General features: G+C 38.7%; 1 protein-coding gene across 1 annotated transcript in view; it reads right to left on the reverse strand.

Annotated features, from left to right (window-relative positions):
- The window catches only part of LOC123778074 (uncharacterized), a 316,222-nt gene that overhangs the window by 263,515 nt on the left and 33,593 nt on the right, over positions 1-19,114 (reverse strand). The window lies entirely within an intron of this gene.

Below are 19,114 nucleotides of genomic sequence, written 5' to 3' on the forward strand. Positions count from 1 at the left end.
CAGTCTCACAGAACTTTCTATCAGGGACTTTTTCTCCCGAAAGCTATTTCCCTCCAGTTCAAATAAATCTGATTTCATCTTGGGCCCAAGCAGCAAACTACCTGTGTAGTAGTAACCTTTAATAGCCCAGAACAATATAATTGCCACCTCTTAGCATTCTCTTCTCCAGGGTAAATAATTCTAATGTCTCGAATGCCTACTTGCTTTTCCCACTTTCTGATCGCTTACATTCATTGTTCTCAATTTGGAAAAAGATCTAAATGAAGAAAAAGGAGAGCTGCTGTTGCCATAGCAACTGCAAAGGGACAGACAACCCAGTCGGGATGAAATAAGAAAAGTCGAGTTGTTTATGTTTTGTTTTTTCCATTTTTCTGATTGAAAACATTCCATTGCTTTGAAACAGAGACACGTGGCTGACACTGTCATTCTTATACAGTGCCTCCGGATTCTTCCCTCTCAACCCCCTGATGGAAAGGGGGAACTGTCAGAGTCTGATGAGAAAAGGTGCTTGGTGACATCTCAATTGAAAAGCATCCCCCATTTTATCACTTTTAAGGCCGAGTTCTGTGTTCATCCAACATAGTACACAGCCTCTCTCCCCACTTTCTGTCTTGGTTTGCATTACAGTGGGGCACCTGCCTCCTCCCCAGCTAAACTGATAAACTCTTAAAAGATCAAGAATAGTGTTTCTTCCCTATATTTAAAAAAAAATACTTTAAAATCACACAAGTAAAAGAGCCTTATACAATAACTCAAACAATCTACATACATCCTCCCTTTGCATCACCACTAATTCTACAGCACACACACACATACACACATACATTTTAACATAAACAGAATTATACTATATACACTGATCTCAGAGTTGCCTTATTCACATCACATAATGCAGATATCAATATATTATTGCCCCTATCTCCTCTCATTTTTGTTATCATTTGCCTAGTATTATCTTATTTCAACCCTTTATTTTCAAATTTTACATATATTTTTGCATTAATTTATCACTTACAAATAATATGTAAATAATGTTTTTATTTTTTAACCCAGTTGAGTGGTGGTTTAATATAATGATTAAGAGCATGGCCTTAAGCGGCAAAGAGCCTGGCTTTGCGTCCAGCTCCTATACTAGAAGCAAATGGCTTCATCTCTCTTAAACTTCGGCTATCTCATCTCTAAGAGAAGAGTAAACAAAGAACCTACCTTGCAGGATTTAGTGTTAGCTTTTTTTTTTTTTTTTTTTTTTTTTAAGATTTACTTATTTATTTTAGAGAAAGCAAGTGCATGAGTCAGGGGAGAGGCAGAGAAAGAGGGAGAGAGAATGTCGAGCAGACTCTCCACTGAGTGTGGAGCCTGACCTGGGACTTGATCTCAAGACCGAGATCATGACCTGAGCGGAATCCAAGAGTCAGATGTTTAACTGACTGCGCCACCCAAATGTCCCAGTGTCAGCTTTTAATAAAAGCAGCTATCTAATGTCTAAAACATGATAGATACACACTAAATGGTGGCCATAGTTTCTGCCTTTTGATAGAGAAATTTAACTCATTTACATTTAATCTGAATACTAACACTTGAGTTTATTTTTGCCACCATATTTCAGGTTTTCTATGGTTGTCTTTCTTGATCTTTTTCCCTTTCCTTCCTCTAACTTTAGTGGGATTAATGTTTTCTTTGCTCAATTTTTCTAGTTGTTTGGATATGTATATGTATCCAAACATATATATAATACTTACATACAAATTTAAATTCTGTTTTTCTCTCCACGGTAGTTAATCAATATCTATACCCTCCTTCTGATAACGCTTAGCTTTCACTTCTCTTACCAGCTGCCCTCTCCTACTCCCTGTGTTAAAAGCAGCTGGGGTTTTTATTCTAAACTATAGCCCTATTTGCATTACACATCAAATTCTTTACCCTTAACTATTTGTTGTGTTATCTCTGTGCTTTTTCAGGTCCCGGATCTTCCTTTTTCGTTGAATTTCCATTTTCATTTTTGCTGGAGTATAACCTGAAATAATATTTTCAGAGAAGGGCTCTGAATGATACAATTCCTAGATACATGTAGAGTATCAATTTCAGATGCAACATAAGTTTCTGAGAATTTTGAACTCAATTTTTTCCTAGGATCCAGTGCTGATGTTCAGAAATCTGATGCTAATCTAATTCTCTTCTCTTTCTTGGAAGCTTGTTTCTTCCCTTCTGGAAGTTTCAAGAATGTTCTCTTTACCTTTGTTTACCTAATGTGTCCTGGTGGGCTTTTATTGCTGTTATTGATACTACTCAGCACTTTGTGCTTCTGTCTTCAGCTCTAGGAAATGTTCTTCTATTGCTTCTGTCATCACACTCTCCTTCTAATCTTCTTAACTCCTTTCAGAACATCTATTTGATTAATTGTGTAACTTAAAGGCCTATACTCCCTGTCTCTTATGCTTTACACCTCTGGACCCTTTATTCCACATTCTGGAAGAGTCCCTCACTTCCGGTTTTCTTTTTTTTATTAACATATAATGTATTATTTGTTTCACGGGTACAAGTCTGTGATTCATCAGTCTTACACAATTCACAGTGCTCACCATAGCACATACCCTCTCCACTGTCCATCACCCAGCCACCCCATCCCTCCCACACCCCTCCACTCCAGCAACTCTCAGCTTGTTTCCTGAGATTAAGAGTCTCTCATGGTTTGTCTCCCTCTCTGGTTTTGTCTTGTTTCATTTTTTCCTTTCTTCCTCTATGATCCTCTGCCTTGTTTCTAAAATTCCACATATGGTGCAAAGCATTGGTGGTTCAGTGGTAGAATTCTCGCCAATGAACCATGAGAGACTGTGGACTCTGGGAAACAAACTGAGGGCTTCAGAGGGGAGGGGAGTGGGGGATTGGGATAGGCTGGTGATGGGTATTAAGGAGGGCACATATTGCATGGTGCACTGGGTGTTATACGCAAATAATGAATCATGGAACATTACATCAAAAACTAAGGATGTACTATATGGTGACTAACATAACAAAATAAAAATTATTATAAAAAAATAAAAATAAAATGAAATAAAATTCCACATATGAGTGAGATCATATGATAATTGTCTTTCTCTGATTGACTTAGTTTACTTAGCATAATAATCTCTAGTTCCAATCACATCGTTGCTAATGGCAAGATTTCTTTTTTTGATGGCTTGAGTAATATTTCATTGTATATATATACCACATCTTCTTTATCCATTCATCTGTTGATGGACATCTAGGCTCTTTCCATAGTTTGGCCATTGTGAACATTGCTGCTATAAACATTGGGGTGCACATGTCCCTTCGGATTTGTATCTTTGAGGTAAATACCCAGTAGTGTAATTGCTGGGTCACAGGGTAGCTCTATTTTCAACTTTTTGAGGAACTGCCATGCTGTTTTCCAGAGTGGCTGCACCAGCTTGCATTCCCATCAACAGTGTAGGAGGATTTCCCCTTCTCCACATCCTCACCAACATCTGTCATTTCCTGACTTGTTAATTTTAGCCATTCTAACTGGTGAGAAGTGGTATCTCATTTATATTTCCCTGATGTTGAGTGATGTTGAGCACTTTTTCAAGTGTCTGTTGGGCATTTGGATGTCTTCTTTAGAGAAATGTCTGTTCATGTCTTCTGCCCATTTCTTGATTGGATTATTTGTTCTTTGGGTGTTGAGTTTGATAAGTTCTTTATAGATTTTGGATACTAGCCCTTTATCTGATATGTCATTTGCAAATATCTTCTCCCTTTCTGTCAGTTGTCTTTTGGTTTTGTTGACTGTTTCCTTTGTTGTGCAAAAGCTTTTTATCTTGATGAAGTCCCAATAGTTCATTTTTGCCCTTGCTTCCCTTGTCTTTGGCGATGTGTCTAGAAAGAAGTTGTTGCCGCTGAGGTTGAAGAGGTTGCTGCCTGTGTTCTCTTCAAGGGTTTTGATGGATTCTTGTCTCACATTTAGGTCTTTAATCAATTTTGAGTCTATTTTTGTGTGTGGTGTAAGGACTAAAAGAATTTGTGATCACCAAATCAGCCCTACAAAAAATACTGAAGGGGGTCCTCTAAGCAAAGAGAGAGCCTAAAAGTAACATAGACCAGAAAGGAACAAAGACAATATACAGTAACAGTCACCTTACAGGCAATACAATGGCACTAAATTAATATCTTTCAATAGTTACCCTGAATGAAAATGGGCTAAATGCCCCAATCAAAAGACACAGGGTATCAGATTGGATAAAAAAGCAAGACCTATCAATATGCTGTCTGTAAGAGACTCATTTTAGACCCAAAGACACCTCCAGATTGGAAGTGAGGGAGTAGAAAACCATTTACCATGCTAACGGACATCAAAAGAAAGCTGGGATAGCAATCTCTATATTAGACAAATTAGATTTTAAACCAAAGACTGTAAGAGATGAGGAAGAACACTATATCATACTTAAAGGGTCTATGCAACAAGAAGTTCTAACAATTGTAAATATTTATGCCCCTAACATGGAAGCTGCCAATTATATAAGCCAATTAATAACAAAATCAGAGAAACACATCAACAATAATACAATAATAGTAGGGGACTTTAACACCCCCCTCCTTGAAATGGACAGATCATCTAAGCAAAAGATCAACAAGGAAGTAAGGACTTTAAATGACACACTGGACCAGATGGACTTCACAGATATATTCAGAATATTCCATCCCAAAGCAACAGAATACACATTCTTCTCAAGGGCACATGGAACATTCTCCGGAATAGATCACATCCTGGATCATAAATCAGGTCTCAACTGGTACCAAAAGACTGTGATCATTCCTTGCATATTTTCAGACCACAATGTTTTGAAACTTGAACTCAATCACAAGAGTAAATTTGGAAAGAACTCAAATATATGGAGGCTAAAGAGTATCCTATACTAAAGAATGAATGGGTCAACAAGGAAATTAAAGAAGAATCACTTCCAGTTTTCTACTTCAGTCTCCAGCCCTCTCATTGACTTGAGTTTTGTTTTACAATCCTACTTTAAAATTTTAGGCCCTCTAATTTCCCATTTTTCATAGTGGCTTTCTATGGTTGTGACAGACTCCTGAATCTCTGAGGAACTGATACTAATACAAATCTTGTTTTCCTTCCCTCATTAATTCTTTTTTTTTTCTTTTTCTTTTTTTTAAAGATTTTATTTTATTTATTTGACAGAGATAGAGACAGCCAGCGAGAGAGGGAACACAAGCAGGGGGAGTGGGAGAGGAAGAAGCAGGCTCATAGTGGAGGAGCCTGATGTGGGGCTCGATCCCATAACGCCAGGATCACGCCCTGAGCCAAAGGCAGACGCTTAACGAATGCGCCACCCAGGCGCCCCTTTCCCTCATTAATTCTTTCTCAGAGGTTAGTTTTTGTGTTTGGTGGGTTTGACACCTCTCTTGTGATGGTTTTTCTCAAATATTTGGTGAGTTCTTTTCCCCTTGTATTTTGCAGATGAGGGTTTAGAAGGAAAATATTTGGCAGGTAGACTCAATTTCGTCAGCTCAAGTAAGATCTCCATTTACCTGGCGGCAAATTCAGGTTTTGATCCTAGAAGCTCTTCCACAGGTGATTTTGAAGGTTAGAGGTGGGATGTACAGTCACACATGGTGGTGCAGCAGACTTCAAGGTGGTTGCCATGATCGCTGCCTCTTGCCATTCAGGTCCTTTTATTATTCCATCCCATTGGGTGTGTGGTAACTGACTTCTACCCAATAGCACATGGCAAGGTGATGGGTCCCATGATTATGTTACATAATGTAAGACTCTTTCATGCTAGCAGACTTGAGAGTCTCCCTCCTCTCTCCATTACTGGGTTTAAAGAAACAAGCTGTCATAAATCCTATAGCTATAAGGAAATGAATTCTGGCAACAACCTCAGGAAACTGGGAACAGAACCTTCCACAGTCAAGCCTGTAATAAGAACCAAGCTGTGGCTGACAACTTGATTGCAGCCTTGTGAGACCCCAAGAAGACCCAGCTGTGCTATGTGCAGATGCCTGACCCACAGAAACTGTGAAAAAAGTCTGTGGTAGTTTGTTATGCAGCAATAGATGACTAATATAATATTCATCCTCTGGATGGAAGGACTCCCTTCTCTTGGGGTTATTGGTTAACTGGGTGAGTTAGCCTATTTCTCCATCCCCATTGCCCACTTGGGAGAGTTTCCTTCTAGGAACCGTGCGTGCACACACACACACACACACACACACACACACACACTGTACAGAGGTATACTTTCAGCTCTATCCTGGGGTCAAAGCCTGGAATCAGGAATGATCAGGAGTTCCAAATCCCCTTTTGCTATACAAAACAGTAAGACTAAAGCAGAGCAAAATAAAAATGAGTGGCCATTTTCATGGTTGAAAATAGATGCAAAATTCCTAGATAAAATATTAGTGAATAGAATTCAACAAAACATAAAAGAATAATAAATCATGAACCAGCAGGATTCATTTCAGAAATGCAAAGACAACTTAGTATTAAGATTTAAGAAATTATTCATCAGAATCATCAGAGAATTTAGTATATGATAAGGTAACATTTCGATTCAAGTGATAAAATTATAAATTATTAAATGGTATCAAGACCGCTGGCTAGCCTTTTGAGTGAATGGTGCTCCTTTTTTATATTGTCTGCTCATTTTTTATATCATAACAAATCTCAAAAGGATAAAAAAAATTTTAAGTAAAAAAAAATTACTTGAAACAAAGATGGATTTTAAAATAAATTTCAAACGGGAAATCTTTCTAACTGTGGCACAAAATCCAGAAGCCATAAAAGAAAAGATTAAATACAGATAAATAAACTGACCTCATAATAAAATGTAAATGTCTGCACAGCAAAAAATACAAACCGGTGCAGCTGATTATCTGTTTTTTGAGGAAAGTGAACGGATCTGAGGTTTAAATACAAGAAAACCCAGTGAGCCAGGGAGAAAGGTCTGGGTTAAATGGAGAGTGACTGATATATCAGAGACAAGGTGGGTGGACATGTGGAAGTGCACAGGGGGTGGATATATTCCTGCCCACCACAGAACGTCCACCAGGGACAAAGCACTATATTTTTTGGGGAATGAAATGCTCAGCCACTTGACATCAGTCCATATTTGTCATAAACCACCGCAGTCCTGGCACAGTGGGTGTAGCCGATAACTGATCTACAGGAGGGCAAAAAGCTTCATCTGAAGACAACTCTGAATGGTCATCTACCCTTCAAAACTATCTGTAGGGTCAGCTGAGGACTCTGCTGAGACTGCATCTTAGCTTAGTTTCTCCCTGTCCCAATCCTGCTTTCCCCCTTTCCTTCTGAACTTGCTGATCCCAATAACATGCTCTAATAAACCCCTTACCCATGACTCTGCCTCAGAGTCTCCTTCCTGGGGAACCCAACGTACAGCACACACAAACAACATTTGAGACTGCCTATTTCCCACACCCTGGCCAGCAGTGGGATATATATCACTCTTAAGTCTTTCCAGTTTGATAGGTCAAAAGTAGTTTCTCTCTGTTGTTTAAATTTGGAGGAACATAGACACTTTCGTATGCCTTATTGTCATTAGGAGCACACGCTGAAGCAACATTTTAGGAGGGCAACTTGATAAAAATATAAAAATTGAAAATTATATATACCCTTCTTAACTTGAGGTGTTTTAAAATTTTTTTAATTTGTATTTTGAGGTAATTGTAGTTTCACTTGAAAGAATAGAAAAAGATCCCACGTACTCTTTACTGAGTTTCTCAGTGATAACATTTTGTAAAACTAGAGTACAATATCACAATTAAGATACTGGCATTGATACAATCCATTCATCTTATTAAGATTCCCCATCTTACTTGTTTCATTTGTGTGTGTGTGTGTGTTTAGTCCTATAAAATTTCACATTTGGATTCACATATCCCCATTAGGATTCACCACCACAGTGAAGAAACTGAACAGTTCCATCACCACAAGGATCATTCCTACTGCCTTTTATGACCAGTCTTCCATCCCCCCAACTCTCCACCATCCAGCACCACCCCATCCCTAAACCGTGGCAATCACTAATCTGTCTTCCACTTAAAAAATGTTATCTATAAGGGGAATTACATAGCATGTGATCTTTTAGGATTGGCTTTTTTCACTCAGCTTAATTCCTTAGATTCTTCCCAGTTGTACTATGTACAAATGCTCTGTTCCTTTTTATCGCTGAGGTGTATTCCATGGTTTGGAATGCAAAGCAAGCTACAATCGGCTTCACTATTACCATGCTGAAAGACATCTAGGCTGTTTTTAATCTAGCAGTTCAAGATCTAGACATTTAACCCTCAAATACAGTGACACAAAGGCAAACAAGTATTTACAAGAGCAAAAAAAAAAAAGAGAGAGAGAGAAATAAAGGAAGGAAGGAAGGAAGGAAGGAAGGAAGGAAGGAAGGAAGGGGAAAGAAATCCAATGTTCATCAGTTGGGACCTAGTTAAACAAACTGAATTAATCCACCTAATGTATATGTGCCCCTATAGAGATATTCCATATACATAATTGAATTACAGAAGACTAAATAGAATACGCTCATATGCTCCTTATGTGGTTTAGATTTTTTTAAGTGTTACTGACAGCCAAGGGAGCAAAGAGAGCAATGTTTTCATGTTTCAGTTTATACCCATTCTGTAATTCTATATTCCTGTCCAGTATTTATCTTCTCAAATTTCCTCATGTTGCATTGGGTAAGCCCTCACTAGAATTGTAATGATTGGTAGTTAAATCCATGTGTTGCTTCTTACTTTAATGACAATGTTTCTAAAGATTCACCATTAAGTATAATATTTGCTGTATATTAGCATGGAGAATATAGTCAATGGTATTGTGATAGTATTGCTTGGTGACAGATGGTAGCTACATAGCATAACATATAGAGTTGTCAAATCACCATGTTGTGCACTTGAAACTATCATTGCATGTCAATTACACTTCAATAAAAAATATTTGCTGTATATTTATGGTAGGTACCCTTTGTATCTATTTCTCATGTTTTTAATCCTGAAAGGTTGCTGCATTTTAGCAAGTGTCTTTCCAGTATGCTCTGAATTTCTTCCCCTTTAATCCCTAAATACAGTAAGGTACATTGATATTTACATTGATTCCCCAACTTGAATTTCTCAGATAAATTCTACTTGATCAAGATATATTATTCTTTTAATACATCACTAGATTCAATTATCTGGTATTATTTAGAGTCTGGCCTCTACATTCATAAGTGAGATTAGCCTGTAATTGTAGTTTCTTGTCTTGAAATCAGAAATAAACTAGCTTTATAAAATAAGACTGGTGGGGCCCCATGTTCTTCTATGCTCTGATATGTAAGATGGGAGGAAGCTCTTCTCTGAGATTCCATAGTGCTTGTCTATATAACTAGAAAAGCCTTGTGTGGTGGGTGATAGGAAGGGAGGGGCAGACTGATAGATGGGTCTTTACCTATTTTTTGTAAGTGTTTTCTATTGGCTTTCTTGGACCAATTTTTGGTAATTTATATTTTCCTTGACATCTTTGTCCATTTTATCTAGGTTTTCAAATGGATTGGTACATAAAGTTATACAGTTGGATCATATCATTCATACATTTATTATGTGAATTCAACTATACATGCTCTATTACATTTTTTAAAATCTTTTTAAAGAAAAGAAGAGGGGAAAAAAGGGAGCCTAACAATTCAAACCACGTCGTAATTCCTCCTGTTATTCCAACTAAAGAAGTTATGCCTCATATGAGTAAGATGTGAATCTGCTATTCATGTAGTCAGCCTGTTTCAACACTTGAGTTTCTCACCACTCCAAGAGTAATTCAATAGTTTAAAGATATTTTTCATATAAGTCAGCCATGAATCATAAATATAATGATGGAATTCAAAGCTGAAGAAAAATCATTAGATTTTTGCAAGAGCATATCTATTTCCAACATCAGCCCAACTTACAAAAGAATTTCACTGGCAATTTTCATTATTTGCAGTTCCTACTTCACCCTCTGACTTTAGCTAAGATGCTACACAAAGAAGTTTTCTAATTTTAAAAATCTCCTCTGCGGGGCGCCTGGGTGGCACAGTGGTTAGGTGTCTGCCTTCGGCTCAGGGCATGATCCCGGCGTTCTGGGATCGAGCCCCACATCAGGCTCCTCCACTGGAAGCCTGCTTCTTCCTCTCCCACTCCCCCTGCTTGTGTTCCCTCTCTTGCTGGCTGTCTCTGTCGAATAAATAAAATCTTTTAAAAAATAAAATAAAATAAAAATCTCCTCTGCATCCATGCTCTCTCTCTCTTGTCATGTGTAATACCACTTGTGTCTTCTTTCTTTGCCTTGATCACCCTTGGCGAAAGTTTTTGTGTTTTTATCATTCTTTCAAATACTCCAGCTTTGGGTTTTATTGATCATCTCATTTATTGGGTTTTTTGTTTGTTTGTTTCATTTATTTCTGCTTTTATTTTTATTAACTTGATTCATCTACTTTTTTTAGTTTATTTCATTTTTGTTTTCTTGTCCATTGTTGCTAGAGTATAGTTCGGGATTTCAAAGGGAAATTCAGCAGTCCTTAAAAAAAAAAAAAAAAGTACATGCATTCTAACCCAGCAATTTCACATCTCTGAATCTAAACATTTTCCTTTCACATTATTGTTTGTAACAAAAAAAGGAAAAACCTAAAAGTACATCAATATGAATATAACACACTACCCTATGCTATACTGAAATAGAATAGTATATAGCAGATAAAAAGAGAAATAGAGCTCCGCAAATGCTGCTTTATCTCCTTTTCTCTCCAAATAGCTATCTAGTTGTCTTTAAGCTATTTACTGAATAGTCTTTTCTCCCACCACTTGGATACACTACCCTTGTAACATACTAAATCCTCATCTGTTCTTGGATCTGTATTTCCACACTTTTTTCCACGCCATTGAGCTATCAGTCTACCCCTTCTGTCTATATTCTGCTGTTATAAATTTTGTTGTTTTATAATGTATTTTAATATATAATGGAGCAGATTATTTCTCATTCTTCTTCTTCTAGAGCATGTCCCTGGTAATTGCTGCAAGTTCCAAGGGAAAAAAATGCTATTGAAATTTTGATTGAAATTGCATTGAATTTATGGATTTATTTAGTGAAAATTGACATCTCTACAATTCTGAGTCTTCCTATTCAAGTGTAAGGTTTGACACTCCATTGATTCAAATCTTCTTTTATGGCCCTCAATAGAGGTTTATAGTTTTATTCATACAGATCCTTCACATTGCTTGTTAAGTTTGTCCCTAGATATTTATGACTATTGTCTCACAAGAATTTAAAATTCAGTATTTCCAAAACTGAACTTTTAATCTGCCTCCTCAAATCTGTTCCTTTGCCAGATCCTCCCCAGTGCAATTAGGACACCTGTGTTCACCTGGTGCAATCTCCAGGAATCTGAGTCATTCCTGGGTTCTCCTTCAACTTCATATCCAAGTCATGACCAAATCTAACCATACTTTCTCTAAAATATATCTCAATTCCTTGACCTCTCTTCATCTACACTATCACTCTCCTTGTCTAAGCTAAGCCACCATCTTAACTTATTGTAATAACTTGATAACTACTCTATGTCCTCTTTTCTTCCGTTCTTTACACAGCAACATCTTTTTAAAAAGATTTCTTTATTTTAGAGAGACAGGGAGAGAGCACGCACGTGGTGGGGGTGGAGGGGAAGGAAGAGGAAGGGTGAATCTCAAGCAGACTCCATGCTGAGTGTGGAGCCCAACATGGGGCTCGATCTCACAACCCTGAGATCACAACCTGAGCCAAAACCAAGAGTCAGGTGTTTAACCAACTGAGCCACCCAGGTACTCCAGGGGCATCTTTTTTAAAAGGAAAATTGACCAAATCACTCTCATGCTTAAAAGCCTTCAATGGCTTTGCACTGCACTTAGATGCAATTCAACATCTTTAACAAGGCCAACAAGACCCTTAATGATCTGGCCCCTATTTATCAGTTACTTCAACCTTATATCCCACCAATATCCTTCTCATTCATGACACCCAAGCCCCAGTGGACCTATCTCAGTTCTTCGAATTACCAACTGTGGTTAATTAGATTATTGTTTCTATTTCATTTTCTCCATGTAATAGAATTATACATCTTCTTCTCTGATATTGGACTTGGCCATGTAATTTGCTTTGGCCAATAGAATGTAAGTAAACAGTGCAAACAGAGGCTTTGAATGGGCAGACATGGTTTGGCTTGGATTTCTGCCATCTGGCAAGAGAGCACTCTGATTAGCCGCTGGCCCCAGATGGAGAGATGAGTGGAACAGATCTGAGCCCACCCCGTATGCCAAACTAGCACTCACCAACAATGAACAATCTTGAGCATAACATTAGATATTTATTGTTTTAGGCCACTAAGATTTGGGGACTGTTTGTTACACAGCATTCATCACAGCAATAGCTCACTAATGTGCTAGTTCTTTCCGACCTCAGGGACTTCGTTGAATGTATGCCTGCTTCTCTAGACTGTGAATTTTATAAGGATTAAATCTGTGTCTATTCTGTGTACCTCTGTATAGCTGGGGCCCAGCATAATACTCATTATATGGTAGTAACTAAATAAGTAGTCATAAGCAAAGTTATTGGTACGGTAAATACTACCTTTGGTTTTATTCAACTTTGTAACACTGTTTAGGTATATAATTGTTTTTACATACTTTGTTATCCGTCATTTCCTTAAGCTCTTATTGTTCCTAATTTTTTTTCCAATTGATTCTTTTTGGTTGTCTATAACTAAAAGCATATCTGGTGGTCGTCTGTTAAATTGTGGTCCTGACAAACCATGCCTCTTGGTATTCACATCCTTGTGTAGCCCTTGCCCGATTTTGCACTGGGCCTGTGACTTGCTTTTAATCAACACACTGCAGTAAGGATAGCAGCGTAAGAATTAAGGAGGCCTCGAAGGTTCTACTTTTGTGCTTTTATGAGTCTGGATCTACTCTATAAGAAGTCTGGTTCCCCTGCTAGACGGACCAGATACAAAGGCCATATAGAGAGGAAAAGTACCACTCTGATTGGCAGAATCATGAGCAAATAATAAAATGGTTGTTGTCTTAAGCCACAGAACCTTGGGGTGGTTTGTTGCACATCAATAAATAATTGAAACATCTGTAAATAACAACTTTGAGGGAAAAAAAATAAGAGAGAGAGAGACAAACCAGGAAATAGACTCTTAGCTACAGAGAACAAAGTGATAGTCACCAGAGGGGAGATGGCAGGGTGATGGGTGAAATAGGTGATGGGGATTAAGGAGCACATTTGTCCTGATGAGCACCGGGTGTTGTATGGAGGTACTGAATCACTAAACTGTATACCAGAAATGAATATAACACTATATGTTAACTAAGTGGAATTTAAACAAAAACTTAAAAAAATAAAATAGATTTGAAATTAAAAACAACTTTTGTCCCCAATTAAAACTGTTATACTAATTTACACTCCTGTCTAAATGTGTTGACCAGGGGGCACCTGGGTGGCTCAGTCAGTTAATCATTTGACTCTTGATTTTGGCTCATCATGATCCCAGGATTGTGGGATTGAGCCCCACATCAGGGAGTCTGTTTGAGATTCTCTCTGAACCCCCCCACCCCTGGGCCCTTTCTCTCTCTCAAATGAATAACTAAATCTTTAATAAATAAATAAATAAATGTGCTGGCTGATTCTTTGATCCCATTTTGTGATCCAGCTGAAAAACAATAAATCTTAATTTGCTAAGAAAGTAAAATTTGGAGAAATAGCATCAAAATATTCATATTGGTTATTTCCTGAGCTTTGCATTATGGGAGGAGGGACTTCCAATTTCCATTATATTTTTCTGTTATTTCTAAATTTTATATATAAAGTTCATTGCTTAAATACTAAAAAGATATTAATAGTGGTGAAAGTAGGTGTCATTTTATTCCTCACTTTCATGTTTTACTGCTAAGCAAAATGGGTTGTTTTTTTTTTGCTGTGTATAAATATGTGTGAATTTTACATATTTTGCCATGTTAGGTACATGTCCATTTTTGTAACGTAACCAAGTGTTTAAAATCAGCATTGGATTTTGAAATTTATTAAATGTGTTCTTGCATTTGTCTAAATTAAATGTTTTTCCCCCTTGATTTATTATCATGGTAATTTATATAACCTAATATTGACTCATCCTTGCATTACCGATTCTTGTGGTAAAAGAACATTCTTCTTAATGCAGTAGGGAGTTTGCCCTAGGAGGATTCTATGAGGCAGGATTAGGTCTTCAGAGAGAAGCAAATCAGTGTCCTCAGTCTCTTCCAGATAGCCCAATAGATAAGGAGTCCCTGTACTCAGAAAGCAAGCAACTTCTGCATTCTTTTTTTTTTTTTTTAAGATTTTATTTATTTATTTGAAAGAGAGAGAGAGAGAATGAGAAGTGGGGAGGGGCAGAGGAAGAATGAAAGAGAGAAGCAGACTCCCCACCAAGCAGGAAGCCCAGCACGGGGCTCGATCCCAGGATTTGGAGATCATAACCTAAGCCAAAGGTAGACGCTAAACCAAACTGAGCCACCCAGGCACCCCACCTTCTGCATTCTTTAAGGAAAATTCAATTGTCCTACATATTCCCACACCAAATCCCCTTGATCATAAGTTACTTTCATTGTCTGAGCCACCGTGATTTTCAGTTGTGCTGAAAGAACCACACTAATCAATCTAGACAACCAAACAGTTGAGGCAAACAGCATGAAGAGAGATAGGAGGCTGAATAAAAGAGGAACTAACACCGAAAGAAGGAAAGTTAACACAAGAATCAGAAGAGAACTCTGAAATAAGTATAGTTAATGTATGAAGAGATATTTAACTCAATATCACATTCTTAAATCAAAATTGGGCAGCCAACAATAAAAATAAGCAGAATTCTTGGAAATTTAAATAGTGGTTTGTAAAAACCTGGCATAAAAGCTGAATAGCAGGACAAACACATATGAAGACCAACTTAGGAATCTGGAAAATCAAAATAGTTTATTCTCCAGAAGCCAGTGTTAAAGTAAAAGTAAGGATTTTTTTTTTAAGATTTTATTTATTTATTGGACAGAGAGAGACACAGCAAGAGAGGGAACACCAGCAGGGGGAGTGGGAGAGGGAGAAGCAGGCTTCCCACTGAGCAGGGAGTCTGATGTGGGGCTCAATCCCAGGACCCTGGGATCATGACCTGAGCCAAAGGCAGATGCTTAATGACTGAGCCACCCAGGTACCCCAAAAGTAAGGATTTTTCTATACCTGACACTGTCTCCCTCCTTCCAATGCTGCTCTGGAAAATTTGGAGACAATCTGATGAGTGGGATGAGAGGAGAAACCTGAGCCAGGAAAAAAAGAAATAGACCCTACTTTCTCCTTTCCCAATGTGGACTGCCAGCCCAAGTATGCCCTAGAAGCAGGAAGACAGAAATTTCGCTTTCCTTGCAAAAATCTTTAAATTGAATTTGAAGTATTACATGGGATGTATTTGCTAAAATAAGAGTTTTCTATGGCTTGATATGAGTGGAGACCTGATTAACAATGACCTGGAAAGTCATGGGGCTTCCCTGGGATTTCTCTCAGGGCTATGGAATGAATTTGAACAGACAGTGGAAAACAAAAATAAAATCGCCCAGTGATTATCCCTACAGTCCTGCTGGTTCCACCGAATGCCTCCATGTGGTCCTCAAACTACAGAATACAACAGACACTCCAGGGGAGCTTGTTAAAAATAGATCCGGAGGCCCCAAACCTCAGAGAGATGGTCCCTCCCTAAGGGTGGGGGTCTCAGCAATCAGCATTTTAAATGAGGCCCTCCCCAAATGATTCTGATCAAGTTAACCTGCTTGCCACACATTAATAATACTCTTCAAACCCACTGCTCAGCGTACAATCACTTTCCTCTGTACCTTAATGTAAGTTTTCATTTCTCTTAAAAGTCTCTACCTTCACTTCAACAGCCTCAAGTGCCATTTCTTTGCAAAGTCCTCTTGGATTCCCTTCTGAACTCCCATTTTCTTCCCTTCCTTGCGGCACCTGTAGCCTCCCCCAAATTATAGCATTCTGGTTAAAAGCATAGGCTTTGGAGCAAAACAGATGGGGGTGCAGGTCCCAGCTTGGCTACTTATTAGCTGTGTGACCTTCTCCAAATTGCCTAAACTCCCTAAGCTTCATTTTGCTCACCTATAAACTGAGAATAGTCCAGGTGGAATGATATGGTATCTGGAATTTCCTTTTTTCGTTATCTAGATGGGGAGAGTGAGTGGGGATATGAATAAATCAAAACAATTATCAGTCATAGGTTGCTAATGATTCAAGTTGGGTGACAGGTGCCTAGGGGTTCATTATATCATTGTGTCTATTTTGTGCATGCTTGAAATATTCATAATAAAAGAAAAAATTAATTTAAAAACATGAATGCCCCACCAGGAAAACACTGTTTAATCAAAAGGAACTGCTGGTAATCCATGAAAAGGATAATAAATAGGCCAATGATTTTTAATGCTTGGTCTTTCAAACAATTTTTTAATGTAAATGTTGTAAAGATGATATCTCTTAAGTGATGACCAAATGATATTAAATAAAATAATGGATATGAAGTACCTATCACAGAATCTACCACATAATTCTCAGTAACTTATTTTCATCTTTTCTTTATATCAAGGCAATTTGTGTATACATGTTACCTCCCCTCCCTGTGCTACACTGTGAACAACTAAGAGAAGAAACTGTTCCAGTCTTGAAAGTGCCCACAATGCCTCATACACGCACTTGGCCCAAACTAGGTACTCAGTAAATATTTGTGGAATGGGTCTTATTTATTTAACAAGCATTTGCATGGCACATACTGTGATTGGCACTATTCTAAGCACTTTACAAATATAAATCTGTTTAATCAAGAACTAGCCCAATGAGGCCCTCTGTCTTAAAAATAAGAAGCCAGAAACAGCAAGATGAGTAACATGTCCAGGATAATACAAGAGGACGTGGCAGAGCTGAGATCTGAACTTGGACAAGCACTTGACATGCACCAGTCCCTAGGCCTGATAATCGTTGTGCTGTTCTTTATGAATGCTGCCCTCACCCCCAGCCCCAACTCCTGCTGTGGAAACTGCAACCAGCCTGCCTTGTGAATGAGAGCAGTGATTCGGCTTCACCGAGTGGAACCTTTGGGAAGGAGTTTCTATCCAAGAATCCCTGAAAGGGCAAGTGCCAAAGCAGCAGCCAGGTAGAAGGATGCACATTCCCAAGAGCTGGAAAGAGAACATTACATACAACAATTCCAAAGGAGCCAGAGGTGAGAACTGAGATCAGGGTTGCAGAACAGGTTAAGAGTTGAAACCAGGGACAAGGAAGGGAGAAGACACCAAATGCTGGGTAAAGAAATCAGAAAAGAAGAAGAAGAGGAAGGAGAAGGGGGGGAAGTGAGAGGGGAAGAAGGATGGGGAGTAGGAGGAAAAGAACAAGAACAGGAGGGAGGGAGGAAAATCAGCAAGTGTGGGATCATTTTTTTTTCCAAGTACGCTTCATGCCCAGGCTGTGGAGCTCAATGCAGGGCCTGAACCCATGACCCCGAAATCAAGACCTGAGCTGAGATCAAGTTGGACGCTCAATCGACTGAGCTACCCAGGTGCCCCAAGGGTGTGACCATACACGTAAGCAGTGTAGAGTGTAGAGCATACACAGCCAGCTCATATGACTCATGGGGGCCACTGCAAACGACTTCCCCTCCTCCAAGAGCCACCGTCAGTGGCATCACATTGGTGGCTTAAACTCAGCTATGGAGAGAGTATTTACACCAGGGAAATTGGCAAGCACTACAAATCAGAGCTTTTTAATATTTTTATCAAGCTGACTGTCAGACATTTCCCAGCTGACCACTGGATTTATCCCAGGTGATTAGCTGGTCTTAACCATCAAAATTTTGAGTTGTCTTTTCTGGTAGGCAGGTTCATTGTGCTTCAGTAGAATAGGTTTGCTCACATGGCCATGAGGACAGAGCAATGAAGGAATGCACGCGTGAATGAATTTTCCTGAAGGGATTCCCGATAGGAACTCCTAAAGGAGATGCATTATAAGCAATTTCGGTAATTGCAGCTTTTCAGGTGGCAAATGAGAGAGGCATCCCCTACAGACTGCAGTCAAGAACTCAAGCATCATTATTCAATCATAGACATCTCTCTGTGAAGCACAGTAAACAGACATTTCCAGGGGATTTGGCAACAAGCCAAGTTTTTGCAACATCCTTCCCCTTCCAGCAAGGAGAGTGGGCAAGTTCATCATGCGCATTTCTCTAGCAAAAGAAACTCATGAACAAACGTAGATGGAACCGCCCCCAGCAGACAAAGGCTGTCTTGCCCCAGGATCCAATATACAAGCAGGACACTGGCACATCTCAGACCTCGGCTGTGTCTCCACCAAAACCATCTCAGCCAGCTCAATCAAGGCATCTATTACTAATCTTTAACATCTTTAACAGGAAGTGTTAGTTTGGTACGCACCTACACGAAGGTGGGATTACAAGTCAGCTATGAGAGCTAACAACATACTTTCTGACTCTTACCCTGCTGTATAACCATGTTATCAGTCCAGGAGTGTTGAAAAAATGTAAACTGAAGAAATTCTAGGATATGCTTAAAAAAAAAAAAAAAAAAAAGCCAAGCAACCTGTATTGATTCTTTAACTCATTCTGAACTTTCCAGACCATACTTGGAGAAGTCAATGTATCACCTAGCTAAGTATTTTTAATAGGTACTTTAGAAAACTTGAGAAAATGTGACTGTGCCCTTTAAGAAGATCTATTATCAGAGCAGCAAGGTAATAAAACAGCTGCAGCTAGAACCTGCTTCCATTGCAAGTCCTGGCACCTAACAGGTGCTCAGTAAACACTTCGTGTTGAGTAGAGGCAGTGGAGTTATAAGAAGAAAGGCATGAAGCTTACAAGAATATGCCAAGCTGCTGAAAAAGAAAACTTGATTAGTGAGGAATCAGATGTTCTCCTTCTTGGAAAGAAGTCTCAGAGAAGACAAAGCAAGCAGGATGCTAGAGGCACTAATAGTAATTATATTGCATGGTGCACTGGGTGTT

Source organism: Ursus americanus, chromosome 2 (genome assembly GCF_024610735.1).
Source record: "Ursus americanus isolate L20-20 chromosome 2, mUrsAme1.1.p, whole genome shotgun sequence".
NCBI classification, from domain to species: domain Eukaryota; kingdom Metazoa; phylum Chordata; class Mammalia; order Carnivora; family Ursidae; genus Ursus; species Ursus americanus.